The sequence below is a fragment of the Papaver somniferum genome, chromosome 10 (genome assembly GCF_003573695.1).
Source record: "Papaver somniferum cultivar HN1 chromosome 10, ASM357369v1, whole genome shotgun sequence".
Lineage (NCBI taxonomy): Eukaryota > Viridiplantae > Streptophyta > Magnoliopsida > Ranunculales > Papaveraceae > Papaver > Papaver somniferum.
The window spans coordinates 35,515,511-35,523,409 of NC_039367.1; the positions used below are offsets into that span (position 1 = coordinate 35,515,511).

Sequence of the window (7,899 nt, forward strand, 5' to 3'; positions counted from 1 at the left end):
AATCGACCAATCAGAAGAATATGTGAAATATACACTCGTTAGAGAAGTGTGAACAAATTTGGACTCATTTGAGCAATATTGGTGAAATATTGAAAATTAGGGTTTTTTGATCGAACAAAGGAGTTTCATGAGATGAGAGAATGAATAATAATAAAATAAGGAATAAGAGAGGTTATGGGACCGGCCACGGCATGGTCGGCCTGCTAGTAGTCCCGGTCCCGTGACACTCTTCCTTATTTTATATTATTTTTATCATGTGAGGAAACATGGAGAAACTAAGAGTTTTGCTCGAACGAGAAAGTTTGCTCGAGTGAAGAAGTTTTCATGAGATTACGAAAAATAATAAAATAAAGGAAGAGGAGTGGGATCAGCCACGGCGGCATGACCGGCCGATTGAAGTAACGAAATATTATGATTAACGTAGAATTTTTTCTTTTATAGCTGTCAATTCCAATATGGTTTCGCTTTTAAAACCTTATTTAAAGGAGTTATTTTCCAACAATAAGTAGCAGTTTGTTTGTTCTGTGCTGAGGACGTTTTCTTTTTTTAAGCATGTATTTAACGTATATGTTTGTTTCAATGAGTAAAGGTTCATATCGGTTGATGCTGATGGAAGTGGATAGGGAAGTAGCTATATTGATGAGTACATCATGTCAGGAAACTTCTACTTTGTGCATATGTCATCCTCAATTTGAATCTCAATGTGATGAGCACAATTGGACGGAAGAGAATGTCTTGGTACCTTACACTTATGTATGTCCAGGTTATTCCATTGAAGCTCTTGCCAGGACAGATCTCATATTTATGCAATCAGATCGCCGTATGGAGTACTATAATCGAAAGACGGGGGAATTTCTATCCTTTAAGATACCACTTTGGTGGGGGAAGGATGATGCAGTTGCAGTAGTAATACTAGAAATCATTTCCCAGCTAATCTATAGGAGTATGGTTGCCAATTGGTTGTTGTGGGGCAAGGTTGCGTCGCAAGACAGATCTGGCAACGCGGTCCTGACTAAGCTGGTGCCTGCGGTCGGTATTCACATATCTCTTATGCTTCTGCAGGACCATATAGAGCTACCATTTTATCTTTTCAAACTTTTTAGTCATCATTTATGAAATGCCATTTTGTTATCACGTTTTTATCATGGTATAATTATATTTGGCAGAACTGTTCATCATTCCTGCGATATACAAAATCATAAGAAGCAAAATAAAAATGGAGATGCAGGGTATCGAACCTTGTACCTATTTGGAAGAACTGTTCATCATTCCTGCGATATACAAAATCATAAGAAGCAAAATAAAAATGGAGATGCAGGGTGTTCATCATTCCTGCGATATACAAAACCATAAGAAGCAAAATAAAAATGGAGATGCAGGGTATCGAACCCTGTACCTCTCGCATGCAAAGCGAGCGCTCTACCATTTGAGCTACATCTCCATGCTTCTACCATTTTTCATATTTAGAGACAACCAAATACCACGTCGCAAGATTTGTGAGTATTCTTTTTTTTTACCTCTTTCTAACCACTTCTCTCACTTCACGATCAGTATTATTTTTTCTTTACTCTTATCCAGACTAGTACTAGTAAAAGCCTCAGCCCCTATACAAATAGTACCATCGTCACTCTATTTTACTTTAACCACACCGTCACTCTGAAGGCATTATCATATTGGAAACAAATTCCCACGAAATTACCACTGTAAAATAAATATCGAACAAAATCTAAGGTATTCAAGCAGGTGATTCGGCTGATAGTAACTAGACAATTTGGGATTCAAATTCTTCCTCGAAATAAATTTGGGATTTAACGGAAACAGTTTAGCTAAGATATTTTTTTCTAATTCTATTTGTATTATTTTTTGTCATAAAACAATTTTGCGATTAAATGAGTTTGTGTTGGTTGGTCTGGTGGGGTCCAGTTCGTTGAGTTATATGTTTGGTTTGGATTTGATATTTGAAATCTTCCTTATAGGAAGAACTGAAAAAAAAACTTCCTAATAATAATAAGAAGAAGGGGGTGGGGGTGGCACACACATACATCATACGTTGGCAACATGTTACTACACCAATGTGCAACATGGTGCAATACCAACACCAATAATGATATGTTGTTTACAAATAAAAATTAATCTTTTACTACATAGATCCATGATTCGTACTCATTTCCCTAAGTAAAATTGTCATAATTTCATGGTTAGTTATTCTAGTTATGTCAAAACAACTTCAAACCAAGAAGAATGACAGTAAATCACCATCATACCAAAAATGCAAGTAATAATCAACTGAAGGATTGAATATTTATTTTTAAAAAGATCATGGAAAAACATTCAAAAAGGAGCAAAGAGGCTGTAAGAATCGGTTGTTATTGGAGTTTAAAATTTTCTTAATAAGATTCTTTTTGTCGTTTCGACCCAAAATTTATTCCCTTTGATCCAAATTCCTTCACTCTTGTGTATTAATCTTCATTAAGTGTTGTTTGAGAATTTTTAAGGTTAACACTAGATATTAATTTCAACTAGTGGTGTAATTAGTAGGTTTCTTATTTATTTTCTATTAATAAGTTTTATTTTTTCGATCCAAAATCTATTCTTTTTGAACCAAATTCATTTAATATTGTGTATTAAAAACAATATAAATTATTTTAGACTATATTTATTATTTTTCTTAACAATTTAATCTTCACCATCAACAAGGAATGATTGTAAAAAACTAGTTGCAAAATTTAGACTTGTTAATGCTTATATAATTGTTAATTTTAATTATTTTTGGTGGTTTTCATGTTATTTCTTAACCAGTTTGCTCAATTGGGTTATTTTTTTCATTTCAACCCAAAAACTATCCATTTTACCCATTTCTCCAATCTTTATGTATTAATTTTATTTATACATTCTTAAAGACTTGTTAAAACTTGTGTGCTCAACGTTTTGTTTATTTATTTATTTTGCATTTCGACTGAAAATCTACTTTTTTCGAACCAAATTCCTTCATTATTTTGCGGTAAATATATAAAATATATATATATATATATATATAGGTAAGTTAAGGCTTACATTAGTTGTTAATTTAAATGTTTTACGGTGTTTATCATTGTCTTTCTTCGGAAGGTGTATATATAGCTAGATAAACAAATATTGGTATCAGAAGATGTTCTAAATGCACAAAACAACACATTGAACTAAGATGTATTATAAATTACGGTTGACAAATTTGTATTTGTCATATTCCAAAATAAATTTCACAGGACATGCTCAAACAACATGGGTTCAAGAAAGACAATATGTGGCATAAAAATAGTAAAAATAAAAATCAAAGTATAGGTTCAAATTTAAAGATTGGATATTAATTTAATAACTTGGACCCTAATCATAAACTGATTTCCAAGAAAACAAGCAATAAAGTAGCTTTATAATTAATTGACCTTGAAGGGCATGAGGAAACATGAAACTTCTAGTACTTAAAGATTCCCATAAAATTCTTGATTCGTTTGCAGATACTTCTTACCCAGCGTAAATATATGTGAACTTCAAATCGAGAGAACATACTGCCATCATGTTCCGTGTTATGTTTCATTTCCTATTGAAGTAAGGTGTTTGTTGTGTGGGTGAGTGGTACGATAACTTTAATATGAGTTTCTTCTATATCTCCAATGCATACTTTCAAAATATGTATGGATATATACAATATAAGTTAAAAATGGGGCAAAAGCCAAGAAACCACCATAAGCGATACCATCTACATCAACATTCTGACGTACCTCGAATCATGGTTAATATCTAAAGTTGTTGAGGTTTTAAACTGGAGTCTCAGAAAAAGAAAGAGGTTTTTATGATATGCTTGGAGAGTTCAATCATACCTCTCAATACTTCATCGAAGCATCTACCTACAGTTTTGCCGGAATGGTAAAATATTTCTTTCGATATTTTGTTATCTTCATTATTTCTTTCGATATTTTGTACCAAATTCCTTCATTCTCTTGCAGTGAATTATTTAACACACTTTTTTTTCTTTTATCTATTAAGATATTCGTTAACTTAAACTAATTTTTGGCAATGTCCAATACAAAGTTAACGCAATTAGACTAGTCAAGAGACGTCTTAGTCGATAATTACGCGATTAGTTTAACACGAACATTAATTAATAGGAATAAATCTAACAAAGATCTATATACAAAACTAGTATCATTAAATAGATCTCGAAAAGTTACGCGGAATGGACTACTCGAACGTGTCAATCGGATACCAGACGAAGAAGTAATCATCATATTGGTTTGAAAGGCAAAATGGTATTTTCACAAATAGACTGACCTGGGGTTCCCTTAGCAAAGAGAGTTGGGGAAATAGTATTATCCTTGATCTCATTTTCACCCTTCAAGAAGATAAGTCTTCTTTCTTTTCTTTTTCTTTCTTATTCTCTTTTCTTTTCTCTCTTTCTTCTCGTTCTTCTTCTTCTCTGGCGATTCCGAGAGGAATTATCCGATGAGAAACCCTTCCAGAAAAATTAGTGAGATCAATCAACCGATTGGGGTATCGATGAGTTCATAGTTTGGGTTTGGTTAGAATCATGGATTGAGTTGAAGAGAGGTGTTCATGTGAATTGAGTTAGGGTTTCTGGAGAAGATTGAATTTGTGAGAGGTTGAGGATGAAACCGAGATTTAGATTATGGGTTTTCATTATGGAGAACAAGGAAGAAGAATTATTCATTGAATCAATGAATTTGGATTTCTCAGGATGAACTGGAAGTCGATTTGTGATGAATAAGATGAAATTAGAGATGGGTTTTATTTGAATTAGAGTTTGAGGTTGTAGATTAGCTTGAACTGGCAGTTAGGGCTTGGATCTGTTTTAAGGAAGATTTGGGATTTGAATTGGGATTAATTGAGAACCGATGGTGATGATGGGTATGTTTTATGTTGAATGAACTGAATTATGGTGTTGTAGTTGTTCTTGAGATGAATTGGTAAATCAAGACAAGCTAAGATGAAGAATCTGATTTCAGTTGCTTGTGAGGAATATTTTTGAGGAGATATATGAGGTTGTGGTGGTGGAGACGAAGAATGGTGGTTTACTGTGATGAATGAAGTACATGATGGGATTCAGTTTAATTGTATATGGTCATTGGTGATGAAATTGAATAAATTACTAGTATAGGAAGTGTAGAAATTGGTGTTGAGGTTGTTCTTATTGAACCAAAGAGATATGGCTGCGGGCTGTGAAACCAGGAAGTTACTTAGTGGTTGTGTGACAACTGAGGTTAATGGAATTTGTATTGAATATGGATAGGAACTGAATAGAGTGTAGGTTCAGTGGAACATCTCAGTTCATAGAAGTGGTTCTGAAATTAGTAAACAAGGTGGTAGTGAAGGGTGTATGGATATAGAATGAAGAGTAACTAAATGGAATGTGATGCAGATGGCATGAACTACAGTTCTGTCGATTTTTGCAGGGGATTGATGAAATAGTGGAATTCTTGAATATTGCTTATGCGAGTTGTGGTTGTACAGTTTTGGTAGTAATGATAGTATTGGAATTGATTGATGAGTACTGAACTTTGGAAGCAATAATGGTGGATAAGACAGTGTGGATGTGAGGATAATGACTGCGGTTATAGTGAGTATATGTATTGATGAGCTGAACAGCTTTGAGATGAATGTAGAAACAGTGGAGCTTAGAGCTGCAACTGCAGGTAATTAAGCAGTGATTATGTTTGAAATTTGATTCTGAAGTTTGCTTAAGAATTTATGAGATGAAGTTGTATATGAGTTATGATTTGTACATTAATCTTATCCTGAGTTCTTTCAGCTTAGCTGACTCGACCTAGTGTTTCTGACTCAGTCTATCTGACTGAGTTAACTCTGTAACCAGGTTTTGACCCGTCTTGACTCAGAGACTTGACCATTGACCCTAGACTTTGGACGTTGACCGTTAATTGACCTTTTGACCGTTAAGTTTGACCGTCAATTAACCCAGATGGACCAGGCCTTAGTTTAAGGGGGTGTTTGTTGGGCTTGGGCTTAAGGCTAGTTTACCTATCTTGATGAACTGGACCTCTTATGGTCTGAATCAACATTTGATTCCTTCTATAAAATTATAGATGCTCATAAGACTTAGCTATCTGACTATAGAACCAACCTAATGGAATTAGTAAAACTAAGCTAAGCTAAAGATAGAGAATGAAAATGTATAAGTCATAAGTGGACTTAGAAACATTAAATAGACTTGTATGTTTCTTGTATGAGCCATTTTAGCTAGATTCTTAGAGTTTTTGTGTGATTAACAATTAGTCTATTTTAAAAACGATCGTTTCAAAGGATGAACCAGTGGATCGTGGATCTCGAGGTAGGCGTGGCTTGTCATCAAAAGAGGTGGGAACACATTTGACTCTTTTGTAACCATTGTTGTTTCTTTTACAAAAGTTTATGCTTAACAAACTCATGCATTGTCTACTGCGCATTCCATGCTTTGTTTAAATTGCTTTACTGTACTTATGTTGATTTTTTTAATCTTTCCATGGTTTGAAAAGCACTTGTAATGTTTGTTTGTCATTTGAATTGTTATGGGAAATACAAATTTCCACTTGTGGTATATAGGATATGCTCCTTCACATTTATATCTACATGAATTCAGCTTTTATTGCTTAGAGTGGGTCATCATGGTCTTGGTGATATCAATAGATAATGAGTGTGGTTAGCACGAATATTATACATTGTTTGAAGAAGGAGTTTGTCCATATAAATGTTTGTTTATATCAGTGACTTGGTCACTTTTTAATGTTTGGGAAAACATGTATTGTTTTCCAACTCTTGCTTTTGATTACATGAAAGTTAAATGTTATTTCCATTGGGCACCCCTTTTAGGGATGATATGCTCACTCATTCCCACTTTTAGTTTCAGAGACAGATCAGAGTTGCGCAGCGAAAAATTCGAGGAGTTGAGTCTGTTTGTTAGATTACTTTTACTATGTTTATTATATTGCATATTGTATTTGTAAACCAAATGACTATTGTATATGTATCATTTGAGAGGAGTTCTTGTATATAAATTTCAGAGTGGGCTAGTTTTGGGTTAAGTTTTGTAGCAGATTTCATAAAATTGAATGTTTAAGTAAATGATTTAGATTCTTAGTGCCTCTTTATTTAGTTAATCTCTTGGATTAGTCAGCTGCTAGCTTAGGGGGCGCTACAGTGTTGGTATCAGAGCTCACTATTAGATTTATTTGGGAATAGAAATAGCTAGTGCCAGTTAGTGAACTAGATTATTTTAGAACTGGGTTGGGTTGTGAGATAAATCTTAATTACTAAAATCTATCAATAATTAAAAGAATTATTTGATTGCTTGATTTGTTTGTGTGATTGTTTGTTTATGTGTTAAACTAAAAATCGTAGGGTACCCCAATAATAACTTAGGATAATAATGATTAGAGAGTAATTAGTCTAAAAGTATGTACACGTAAATAACTTAATACTAAAAACAGTAAGATTAGTATTATTGGTAAATCTTGAAAATCACATAGAATTTTATTGAGTATCTTGACTTATATGAAGAATCAACAATTTAAAATTATATAAGTAGGATTCAATAATGTTTGTAAGAGTAGTTAGAATAATAGTTTGACCATTAATGTTAATTATACAAATATTATAATAGTAATTATAAATAAAAATAATAGTAATATAAATTTAATAAAGTAATGTTATCATTTATCATTAGTAGCAATTAAACTTAGTTTAACTAAAATTTCAAAAACGATATAACGATAAAAATAATAAGTTACGATTAAATATGTATGGAAAATTTTTAGGTCTATCTATGGTTAAGTTTTGTAAAGTTAACTAATTACAAATTAGAGATATATGTTTGCGGTTAAACTAGATAATTAATATAATACTTGTTAGGCT

The 7,899-nt window shown here is 32.8% G+C and overlaps 1 non-coding gene across 1 annotated transcript; it reads right to left on the reverse strand.

Annotated features, from left to right (window-relative positions):
* Nucleotides 1–1,368: 1,368 nt before the first annotated feature.
* Nucleotides 1,369–1,441, reverse strand: TRNAA-UGC. The gene has a single exon. It is a non-coding gene; the product is annotated as a tRNA-Ala (tRNA).
* Between the last annotated feature and the right edge of the window lie 6,458 nt (nt 1,442–7,899).